The following is a 13056-nucleotide window of genomic DNA, read 5'->3' on the forward strand; positions in this document are numbered from 1 at the left end:
TTTAAAAAAAGCGGGACTGAAGCGCCCCATTAAGGGGGCGGAGCTTCGTCCTCAGTTCACAGAGCTCAGCGCCATTTTCCTCTCCACAACGCTGCAGAGACGCTGGTCCTTCCTCACACTTCTGACTGACTATCAGGGTGCAAAACAGGGGGGGCACAGGAATATTGGTGCAAGTTATATTTATTATAAAAGCGCTGCAGGTCTGGGGCATTCTTTAGTGTTCCAGAACCGGTGAGTAGGCGCTGGGTGGTGAGCTGGCAAAACTCCCTCTGTGTCTCTCTGACAGGCTTTGCTGTGGGTCTGTCCCCTATATGCCCGTGTGTCTGTGGGTGTTTAGAACACGTGTGTCGGCATGTCTGAGGCTGAGTGCTCTTCCCAGGAGGAGGCTGTATTAGGGACACAAACGGCTGTGGGAGTGACACTGTCGGCAACGCCGACTCCTGATTAGGTAAATGTGTTGAATGCCTTGAATGCTAATGTGGCTCGTATTAGTAAGAGATTAGATAAATCTGAAATATTTTTGAAAAGGTTTGGGAAAGCCCTGACTAAAAGTTTCAGATTCCCAAAAGGATTCAGGTGGCGTATCCATTTCCCTCTGGGGACAGGGAAAAGTGGGAGTCACCCCCCATTGTGGACAAGGCCCTATCCCGCTTGTCTAAAAAGGTGGCTCTCCCGTCTCCTGATGCAGCCCTTAAGGACCCTGCGGATCGCAAGCAGGAAAATACATTCAAATCCATTTATACCACCACGGGTACGCTGCTCAGACCAGCCATAGCGTCTGCGTGGGTGAGTAGTGCTATCGAAAAGTGGGCAGATAACTTGTCATCTGAGATAGATACCCTAGATAGGGATAGTGTCCTTTTGACACTGGGTCATATCAGGGACGCAGCGGCCTACCTAAAGGAAACGGCGAGAGATATTGGCCTTTTGGGATCAAAAGCCAATGCCATGGCAGTCTCAGCTAGGCGAGCATTGTGGATCCATCAATGGAATGCTGATGCTGACTCCAGTAAAAATATGGAATCTCTGCCATATAAAGGTGGTGTCTTGTTTGGTGAGGGTCTCGCTGATTTGGTATCTACAGCTACCGCGGGTAAGTCATAATTTTTGCCTTACGTTCCTTCACAACAAAAGAAAACACACCACTATCAGATTCAGTCCTTTCGGCCCAATAAATACAGGAAGGGCCGAGGTTCTTCCTTCCTTGCTACTAGAGGAAGGGGTGAAAGATCACCGGCCTCGGCAGGTTCCCAGGAGCAGAAGTCCTCCCCGGCTTCTGCAAATCCACCGCATGACGCTGGGGCTCCTCTGCGGGAGTCCGCTCCGGTGGGGTCACGTCTCAAACTCTTCAGTCAGTTCTGGGTTCGTTCGGACCTGGACCCATGAGTTTTAGAATTAGTGTCCCAGGGGTACAAACTAGAGTTTCAGGATATTCCCCCTCGCCGATTTTTCAAATTGGCTTTACCAGCTTCTCTTCCGGACAGGGAGGTAGTATGCGAAGCAATACAACAAAAGTTGTGTCAAAATCAGGTCATTATCAAGGTTCCCCCGTCACAACAGGGAGAAGGCTTTTATTCGAGCCTGTTCGTGGTCCCGAAGCCGGACGGCTCGGTCAGACCGATCCTGAACCTAAAATCCCTAAATTTCTACCTAAGAAAATTCAAATTCAGGATGGAGTCTCTCCGAGCAGTGATCTCCAGTCTGGAGGAAGGGGATTTTATGGAGTTGCTAGACATAAAGGATGCCTACTTACATGTTCCCATTTATCCTCCGCATCAGGCTTACCTGAGGTTTGCAATTCAGGACTGTCATTACCAATTTCAGACGTTGCCGTTTGATCTGTCCACGGCTCCGCGGATTTTCACCAAAGTGATGGCGGAGATGATGGTTCTCCTTCGCAAACAAGGAGTCACGATTATCCCGTACTTGGACGATCTCCTGACAAAGGCAAGATCCAGGGACCAACTGATGCAGAACATTACACTCGCCCTGGCAGTTCTGCAACAACACGGTTGGCTCCTAAATTTGCCAAAATCACAGTTGATTCCGACAACGCGGCTGTTGTTTTTGGGAATGATTCTGGACACAGAATTACAGAGAGATTTTCTTCCAATGGAAAAGGCTCTGGAAATTCAGAACCTGGTCAGACAAATTCTAAAACCAATCGTGAAAAAGGAGAAGAAAAGGCTGTATTGTCGATGCACAAGAAGGGGGGTGACCTGATTGTCACAACCCTCTGAGGAAATTACTAAAATTTAACTTTTATTAATGTCAAGTTAAAATAGTGTGACAATGACTAACACACAAACTACGAGTATAGACGAAACATAGAGGTTAAAATCAAGACATATACAACACATACCACAAGTGCAATTGAAATAATAAATGTGATTAAAGATTAAAAGTGTGTCCGCGTGTTTGTTCTTATATCCAATATGTAGTATAGCTCTCAATCTCAAACCAGTCTAATAATCGTTGTCAGCAGTTGGTCTCCATATATTCACATAACCGCTTATTAATATATGTGGTATCAGGACTATCTCACTCATATATTTGTGATTGTGACTGACAATATAATTCCAATAGCATGTAAAATATGTCCTGCAGGACATATTATACATGCCATTGGAATTATAACATTATTACCATATTTGGAGAAAATATGTGTCTTGGTGTGAATCCAAGAAGGCTCCTAAGGAAGAATTTCAGTTAGGTCATTTTCTCCATGTTCTACAGGCAGGTGTGGATGCGGGCTTGAAGTTGGGCTCAATTAAAGTACAAATTTCAGCCTTATCGGTTTTCTTTCAAAAACAATTGGCCTACCTTCCAGAGGTTCAGACTTTCGTGAAAGGCGTGTTACACATCCAACCTCCATTTGTGTCCCCAGTGGCACCATGGGATCTTAATGTGGTGTTACAGTTCCTTCAATCACATTGGTTTGAACCTTTACAAAAGGTGGAATTGAAATTCGTCACTTGGAAAGTGGTCATGCTGTTGGCCTTGGCATCCGCAAGGCGGATATCGGATTTAGCGGCTTTGTCTCACAAGAGCCCTTATTTAATCTTCCATGAAGATAGAGCAGAGTTGAGGACTCGTCAGCAATTTCTGCCGAAGGTGGTTTCGTCGTTCCACATGAACCAACCTATTGTGGTGCCAGTGGCTACTGACACCTTAGTGGAGTCAAAGTCTCTCGATGTGGTCAGCACTTTGAAAATTTATATCGCCAGGACAGCACGGATTAGGAAAACGGAGACTCTGTTTGTCCTGTATGATCCCAACAAGATTGGGGCACCTGCTTCCAAGCAGACTATTGCACGCTGGATCTGTTCTACGATTCAGCAGGCTCATTCTATGGCTGGATTGCCGTTACCGAAATCGGAGAAGGCCCATTCTACCAGGAAGGTGGGTGTATCCTGGGCGGCTGCCCGAGGCGTCTCGGCGTTACAGCTATGCCGAGCAGCTACTTGGTCGGGTTCAAACACTTTTGCAAAGTTTTACAAGTTCGATACCCTGGCCGAGGAGGACCTCATGTTTGGTCAATCGGTGCTGCAGAGTCATCGGCACTCTCCCGCCCGTTCTAGAGCTTTGGTATAACCCCATGGACCTTATGGTTACCCCAGCATCCTCTAGGACGTATGAGAAAATAGGATTTTAATACCTACCGGTAAATCCTTTTCTCTTAGCCCGTAGAGGATGCTGGGCGCCCGTCCCAGTACGTACTGTATCTGCAGTTATTAGTTCTGGTTGTACACAGGTTGTGTTACGTTATAGTCAGCCTGTTGCTGACATTGTTCATGCCGTTGGCTGGAGTTCTGTTGAATCCCAGGTTGTGCGGCGTGGTTGAGGTGTGAGCTGGTATGTGTCTCACCTTAGTTTAACAATAATTCCTTTCCTCGAAATATCCGTCTCCCTGGGCACAGTTCCTATAACTGTAGTCTGGAGGAGGGGCATAGAGGGAGGAGACAGTTCACACCCATTCAAAGTCTTAAAGTGCCCATGTCTTCTGCGGATCCCGTCTATACCCCCCATGGTTCTTATGGTTACCCCAGCATCCTCTACGGACTAAGAGAAAAGGATTTACCGGTAGGTATTAAAATCCTATTTTTTGAAAGCATTCTTACATTGCAGCATTTTTTCCATGCCTGCCTAAAACTTTTGCACAGTACTGTATGTGTATTTACTTACCAGATGATGTGATAGTAGTTTTTTATATTAATTAACTCTTTTTAGTGTGTTTTATATTTGTTTTTTTTTGTTTTTTATATAGGGAAAAGGGAAGTGATATAGGGAGAAAAAAATTCTCTGATGTTCCAGAGGATTTGATGGCACATCCAGATAACTAAATTCTAAAACCTGTCTGGTCAGATAATTATTAGTCTGTTGATTAGTTTACACCTAAACCTAGCCCCATCTTGAATTTACATCTTATATCACCGACACAGGAGAATATTTGTATTACACATATAGGGCCAGATGTAATAGGTTTTTGGTGTGATTGTAAATTCGCATCAAATTGCACTTTTCAAACATGCGATTTACCGAACGTTGCAAATGTAATAGGGTGCGATTTTTTGTTATTTTTTTGACAAATACGCAATGCGTATGTGAATTTTCACAATATTTACGGAAATGACACATGCATTTTTGAGACCAACGGGCATGCGAGTATTGGACCCTACACACTTTGCGATCCGCCGCCGAGCTCCCCGACGGCGGATACGGCCGACGGGCGACCCAGTGGTGGGGGGGCAGTGGAGTTTCTTCACTCCCCCCGTCACCCGGCTCCATAGCAGTGCAGTCAAATATCGACGAGATCGCCCATATTGGCCTGCATGCACAAGCAACGGGGCACTAGTGATGAACGATTTCTGGGCCGCGCATCGTTCATCGCTGGTGCCTCCACACTGACAGATATGAACGGTATCTCGTTCATTAATGAACAAGATCGTTCATATCTTTCAGTATTAACACCAAGTGTGTAGGGCCCATTACATGGTGGGTGTGTTGGAGCACAAAAGAAACTCACCCATTGGCATCCAAAAGTTCACTAAATTATGCATTACACCCCCTATATAAACCCCACACACTCCAGTTTGTCCTTTGATAGGGCGTGGGGCATTTTGGAAGGGGAGGAGGCTGGTTACTTGTTTGCTTTTGGAGAGTCTGTTTTGCAGCATGGCTTCTAAGAGGAGACCAGTTGTTCAGCAGAGGATGGAGGAGGAGGAGGAGGTTTGCCCGAGGCAGACTGTGAGTGAGCGGGAGGAGGGAGATACTGTACTCCTGAGGCAGAGCCACAGGAGGAGGAGCAGGAGGAGGCACAGGTGGAAGAAGAGGTGGAGGAGAAGAAGGGCGAGGAATAAGAGGAGCCACCAACTTCTTTGCTGGCTAAAACGCACAATGATCGCAATGCGCACTTTTCTTATTAAAAGAAATGCCCTGTGGTGAGGGTCATGGTTCATGTTTACCAATGTCTACTTGGTGCGCAGGCTCACTGCACTCCACTGGCCAGGAAAAAGGCTATGTGGGTTTCTATAACCAAAGTAGTCAATGCTGTGAGTGCCTGTAAGCGTAATGACACCAATCTGCAAAAGCGCTTCTATGTGTCATATATTCTCCAGATACCTCAATCTGAGAATTTCCACCAGTGACTTATGGTTACCTCAGCACAGTGGTGGATCTAGACTTTACTTTTAAGGGGGCGGTTTAAGAATTAATACTGATTACTCCCCTCGTACTCTTGCTCCTCCCACTTACAGTTCTGCCCATCCCATTTTTAACAAATATTTAATAAATAGAATATATGTCCCTTATCCACTGTCTCTAGACCTCTTTTCATCGATCAACTAGATTGGTATACTGATGCACTGGCTATTTAAGGGTGGCTGCCCATTTCTAATATGGTGCCGGCCGTCAGCCAATCTGAGCTTGCAGACCGGCAGCGGCGGCTCCTGATTGGCTCTCAGGCCACAAGCTTTGTTGGCTCATGGACCAGCGCCATATTTGAAATGGCTGGCGGCCTGGGAAAGGGGGAAAGTTGCGCCGTGGATCAGACATTGCAGTGAGTGAGCCATGGGTAGAGGGCGGGACGGGTGTACAGCAGCTTGGAACACTTGTCCTTGCTGCCCTAGCTGTCTGCATGTAGCTGAGGTGACGGGAGCGAAGCTCCCAGACCTCAACACACTGTGCACCGCCCATCCCCGCCACACTGGGATCCAGTTATCTGGCACTGGGGGCATTTGTGTATCTGGCAGCGCAGCACTGTGGGGGCATTTGTGTATTTGGCAGCACTGGGGGCATTTGTATATCTAGCAGCACTGTGGGGGCATATAATGTGTATCTGGCATGGCACTGCTGGGGACATATAATGTGTATCTGGCATGGCACTGCTGGGGGCATATAATGTGTATCTGGCATGGCACTATTGTGGGCATCTGGCACTCCTGGGGGCATATGTGCATCTGGCATGCACTATTGGGGGCGTATGTGTATCTGGCACTACTGGGGGCATATGTGTATCTGGCACTGCACTATTGGGGTTGTATATGTATCTGGCACGCTACTGTAACGTTTTGTGTATTTGACAATATACTGTGGACATTATATGTAAGGAACACTACTGTGGGCATTATGTGTAAGGCTGCTAATTGTGTGTGTGTGTGTGTGTGTGTGTGTGTGTGTGTGTGTGTGTGTGTGTGTGTGTGTGTGTGTGTGTGTGTGTGTGTGTGTGTGTGTGTGTGTGTGGGTAGAGGGGGTGTGAAAATAAATATTTATTTAGAGTTTGATAATATAAAGTTGCGAAGCCACGCCCACTTTTCCAGGAGCTTGCGCGCCTTCAGCACATGCATTAGAGGGGTAGAGGGTGCTTCAAATTTTTTTGCTCAGGGTGCTAATAGGTCTAGAGCAGGCCCTGATCTAGGCCCTATGGGTGTTTTGCACTCCGTCTATCCATGAGTTTTGGCCCAGTGTTAAATATTTTTTAATAAAACTAATAAAACAAAACACTGTAGGTGAAAGTGATCCACAGTGCGTCATTCTCTGTGACTTATACACGTATTGTTCTATGACGCTGTTGATAGAGATGGAGGTTGAACAATTGAAAGGAGATCAGCAATCACATGCTGGTGCTGATGCTGCTGCCACTAGTCCTGACAATGCAAGTCTGTCAACTTCATCTGCTAAGGCTGATGCCCAATGGCATATAGGGCATGTTAAATCAAAGAAGCAATATTTTACGGTGATAAATAAAAAAAACAAAACAGGAAAGTTAGCTGACGAGAAACATAAAATTGGCAATATGCCTATCACTACATGAAGTGGCAAGGAAAGGCTATGGCCTCGGCCTGTGTTTGTGGTTCTGCATTTCATAATGATGATGTAAGCCCTATTCCCTGTAGAAGAGTTAAAAAAAATTAAACTTGTTAAGGTGCAGGAACCAACTGTGCATTCAGAAATATCACCAATCCCCAAGGAGAGTCCAAGTGTGTCCGCGGTTGCAATGTATAAGTCTGACCTTTCCAATACTGTATGGGAAGAGCAGGCTCCTTCCACCATTTGCACGTCCTCTGCAAGTGTTGGGAGGAGCAGCACCAGTCAACATAGTGACATTGAGATTGAGGATGTCACTGCAAAAGTACACCAGATTGAGGAGGATATTGGCGTAGCTGGCGATAATGAGAATGTTGACGATAAGGATTTTGATGAAGGGGATGTGGTTTGTTTAAATAAGGCTACAGTGGAGACAGTTGTTGCCCATGGTATGAAAAAGCCCATTGTTATGCCTGTCTAAAAGACAAAAAAAATCCACCTCCTCTGAGTGGAATTATTTCTTCACAAACCCAGACAATAACTGTCTAGCCAGCTGTAGCCTTTGTAAAGCCACTGTAAGTAGAGGTAGGGACCTTAACCACCTAGGAACCTCCTCCCTGTTACGCCACTTGCAACGCATACATCACAAGTTGTTGACACATTTAGAAACTTTGGCTAAGAACGTAACCAGTCCAGTGACACCTAACTCTTTTCTTTGTTGGATACAAGCGCCTGCAATCCCCACCACCAACACCCTTATCGTCAATTTCCCCCTCAATCCGGATCAGAAGTAGTCCTGTATCCAATTTCATAGGCATGACTGGGCATGACATCTGGGATTCTTCCAAAGGATCCTTAAGTGGTACACCTACTGCTGCTGCTGCTGCTGCTGGGAGTTGATCTTCATCCCAGAAGGGGATCAGGAAGACTAATTGTAGTTTAACAAAACAATTGACTGTTCAACAATCCTTTGCAAGGAAGATGAAGTATGACAGCAGTCAACCAGTTGCAAAGCGGATTACTGAGGCCATAACCACTATTCTGGTGTTAGACGTGCATGCAGTATCCTCCATTAGTGCAGTGGGATTTAGACAGTTAATTGACGTACCGTGTCCCCAGCACCAAATCTCTCTAGATTCCTTTTCAGTAGACAAGCAATTCCCAGCCTGTACAAGGAAATTTTAAAAATTGTTATTAGTGTCCTAAGAAATGCTGTTGTACCCACTGTCCACTTAACCATGCATATGTGGACATGTGGAACAGGGCAAACTAAAGACTAGATAACTGTGCAGCCCACTGTGTAGATGTATTGCCTCCCACAGCACCAATAGCACCAGCAGCAGCATCTCACAAATGCCAACTCAGTGCAGGCTATGGTATGAATCACTGGTTTCAGTAAAAGGCACAACACTGAGAAACTCATAGAAAAACACAGGGAAATCATTGCACAATGGCTTACCCCACTAGGACTCTCCTCAGGATTTGTGATATTTGACAATGCCACAAATATTGTGAAAGCATTACATCTGGGCCAATTCCAACATGTCCCATGTTTTGCTCACACAATTACTTTGGTGGTGCAGAATTTTTTTTTAAATGACGGGTATGCAGGAGATGCTGTTGGTTGCCGAAAAATGTTGGGACATTTTCGACATTCAAACACATTTCAAACACTCTTGAATAGAGATAAGCGTGTTCGGTTCCTCGGAAACCGAACCCCACCGAACTTCACCCATTTTACACGGGTCCGAGGCATACTCGGATTCTCCCGTATGGCTCGGTTAACCCGAGCGCGCCCGAACGTCATCATCCCGCTGTCAGATTCTCGCAAGATTCGGATTCTATATAAGGAGCCGCGCGTCGCCGCCATTTTTCACTCGTGCATTGGAAATGATAGTGAGAGGACGTGGCTGGCGTCCTCTCACTTTGTTTCAGGCGGCTGCATATCTTTATTCTGGGGACCAGCAGTATTATAGGAGGAGTACAGTGCAGAGTTTTGCTGACCAGTGACCACCAGTATTATACGTTGTCTGCCTGAAAAACGCTCCATATCTGTGCTCAGTGTGCTGCATATATCTGTGCTCACACTGCTTAATTGTGGGGACTGGGGAGCAGCAGTATTATATAGTGGGAGTACAGTGCAGAGTTTTGCTGACCAGTGACCATCAGTATTATACGTTCTCTGCCTGAAAAACGCTCCATATCTGTTCTGCATTGTAGAATATAGTAGGAGTACAGTGCATAATTTTGCTGACCACGAGTATATAATATATAGGAGTACGGTACAGAAGGCCACTGCTCTACCTACCTCTGTGTCGTCAAGTATACTATCCATCCATACCTGTGGTGCATTTCAGTTTTGCACAGTTTGCTGACCACCAGTATATAATATATAGCAGTACGGTACAGTAGGCCACTGCTCTACCTACCTCTGTGTCGTCAAGTATACTATCCATCCATACCTGTGGTGCATTTCAGTTTTGCACAGTTTGCTGACCACCAGTATATAATATATAGCAGTACGGTACAGAAGGCCACCGCTCTACCTACCTCTGTGTCGTCAAGTATACTATCCATCCATACCTGTGGTGCATTTAAGTTGTGCGCAGTATATATAGTAGTAGGACAGTGCATTGCCACTCCTAGATGGGCCAGGTGTTTGTGTCGGCCACTTGGGTCGCTTAGCTTATTCACACAGCTACCTCATTGCACCTCTTTTTTTCTTTGCATCATGTGCTGTTTGGGGACTATTTTTTAAATCTGCCATCCTGTCTGACACTGCAGTGCCACTCCTAGATGGGCCAGGTGTTTGTGTCGGCCACTTGAGTCGCTTAGCTTAGCCATCCAGCGACCTTGGTGCACCTCTTTTTTTCTTTGCATCATGTGCTGTTTGGGGACTATTTTTTAAATCTGCCATCCTGTCTGACTCTGCAGTGCCACTCCTAGATGGGCCAGGTGTTTGTGTCGGCTACTTGGGTCGCTTAGCTTAGTCACACAGCTACCTCATTGCGCCTCTTTTTTTCTTTGCATCATGTGCTGTTTGGGGACTATTTTTTTGAAGTGCCATCCTGTCTGTCACTGCAGTGCCACTCCTAGATGGGCCAGGTGTTTGTGTCGGCCACTTGGGTCTTTGTGTCGGCCACTTGGGTCGCTTAGCTTAGTCACACAGCTACCTCATTGCGCCTCTTTTTTTCTTTGCATCATGTGCTGTTTGGGGACTATTTTTTTGAAGTGCCATCCTGTCTGTCACTGCAGTGCCACTCCTAGATGGGCCAGGTGTTTGTGTCAGCCACTTGGGTCTTTGTGCCGGCCACTTGGGTCGCTTAGCTTAGTCACACAGCTACCTCATTGCGCCTCTTTTTTTCTTTGCATCATGTGCTGTTTGGGGGCTATTTTTTGAAGTGCCATCCTGTCTGACACTGCAGTGCCACTCCTAGATGGGCCAGGTGTTTGTGTCGGCCACTTGCGTCGCTTAGCTTAGCCATCCAGTGACCTTGGTGCAAATTTTAGGACTAAAAATTATATTGTGAGGTGGTTCAGAATAGACTGAAAATGAGTGGAAATTATGGTTATTGAGGTTAATAATACTGTGGGATCAAAATGACCCCCAAATTCTATGATTTAAGCTGTTTTTGATGTTATGTAAAAAAACACCCGAATCCGACAAAAAAATTTCAGGGAGGTTTTGCCAAAATACGTCCGAATCCAAAACACGGCCGCGGAACCGAATCCAAAACCAAAACACAAAACCCGAAAAATTTCCCGTGCACATCACTACTCTTGAATTTGTCCTGCCATCATCTGAAGCAAGAGGTAGTAACGAGGTGAAATTCTACCCTTTATATGCTTCAGCAGATGGAGGAGCAGCTAAAGGCCATTCAAGTCTATTCATCCACCTATGAAATAGGGAAAGGAGCGGGAATGCACCTGAGTCAAGCGCTGTGGAGAATAATTTTCATGTTGTGCAAGGTTCTCAAACCCTTCGAAGTTGCCACATGTGAAGTTAGTTCAGACACTGTCGGCTTGAGTAAAGTGATTCCCCTCATATGGCTTTTGCAAAAGCAGCTGGAGAAAGAGAAAGAGGAGCTGAAATGGAGTGATTCCGCTAAGTATGTCGGACTTGTAGATGAAGTCCTTCATTCGCTTTGCCAGGATTCAAGGGTTGTCAATCTCTTGAAATCAGATCGCTATATTTTGGCGACCGTACTTAATCCTAGGTTTAAGTCATACATTATGTTTTCCTTACCAATGGGCACAAATCTGCAGAGATGCAAAGAACTGTTGGTGAGAAAATTGTCAGCTCAAGCGGAACGTGACACTGCAACATCTCCTCCTTCATTTTCTCCGGCAACTACGGCTGCATGGAAAAAACAACATTTTACAAATAGAGCCACTGGCAGTGATGCAGATCAGTCAGGAGCAAGGTTTGACATCTGGTCTGGACTAAAGGAGCTTTCTACAATTACTGATATGTCTACTGTCACTGCATATGATGCTGTCTCCATTAAAAGAATGGTTGATGATTATTTCAGTGATAGTAACTAAATAGGCATGTCACAGTCTGTTTCAATACTGGGAGGAAAAAGAGGCAATTTGGAGGCCCTTGCACAAACCGGCTTTGTTTTACCTAAGTTGCCCACTCTCCAGTGTGTACTCAGAAAGAGTTTTTAGCGCAGCTGGGAACCTTGTCAGCGATCGGCGTAGAAGGTTACTTCCCCAAAATGTGGAAAAGATGATGTTCATCAAAATGAATTACAATTTCCACGAGGAAGACCTTTACCAGCAATTACCTCCAAAAAGTACAGAGGGACTTGTGATGGGAGATTCCAGTGGGAATGAATTAATAGTCTGTGTAGAAGAGGCTGTACACACTGATGGGGGTGAGGAATCGGATGTTGATGACAACATCGTGCCTATTTAAATCACTAAAGCCAGTTTGTGCACTGCCCATTGCCAGCTTGTTTTGTGGGGGTCCAAAGAAACCAAACCTTTTATCCACAAGTGGCAGTCCCTGTCGCGGAAATGATTGGTTTGTTAAACTTTCCATGTCCTGTTTAATACACAGGACATGCATATGGGTGGGTGGGCACAACGGTATTTTAATACACATGTGTGGAAGGGCACAAGGACAATTCCATCTTGCACCTCTTTTCTTTGCAGTATGTACTCTTTGGAGCATTTTTTTGGCATAGTGTTATGAACCACAAGCAGTGGATCATTCCTGATTGCTTTCTGTTCATGAATTTTATGTTATAGTTCTGTTTGCATGCCAGGATTTCACTTGTACTTGTTTAGAAGACTCTTATTGGCCGCCGGTGGTGAGTCTGTGTAACTGCATCCTGTTTTCTATGTGTTAAGCCTCAGATATTTGGTCATTATGTGGTGAGTCTGTGTACTGCAGTCTGGCTCTTGTCTGTGTAACCTCACCTGCCAGTATTTTGGCCATTACCCTGTGCCTGGCTTCCAGCCATCCTGATTGGGGCGTGCTTCCCTTATTACCCAGCTAGCCCTGCAGTCCAGTGCTGGTGATAGAGGTTTGTTATTATACCTGTATGTTCCAGTTCTTAGTTAGCTTCTGCAAGCTTGTTCCTGATTCCTGTCAGCAGCTTCCAGTGGAGCCTTTCATCCCGCATCCAGCTTGTGTACTCCAGTGTCCTGTGTCCAGTTTCCAGAGTACAGTCTGAGGGATTGTTTCCTGCTGTCCTCCAAGTTTGTCTTCCAGTGGAGTGGTCTGGTGTCTGAAGCCTCGGG

The sequence above is a fragment of the Pseudophryne corroboree genome, chromosome 7 (genome assembly GCF_028390025.1).
Source record: "Pseudophryne corroboree isolate aPseCor3 chromosome 7, aPseCor3.hap2, whole genome shotgun sequence".
In the NCBI taxonomy this organism is placed as follows: domain Eukaryota; kingdom Metazoa; phylum Chordata; class Amphibia; order Anura; family Myobatrachidae; genus Pseudophryne; species Pseudophryne corroboree.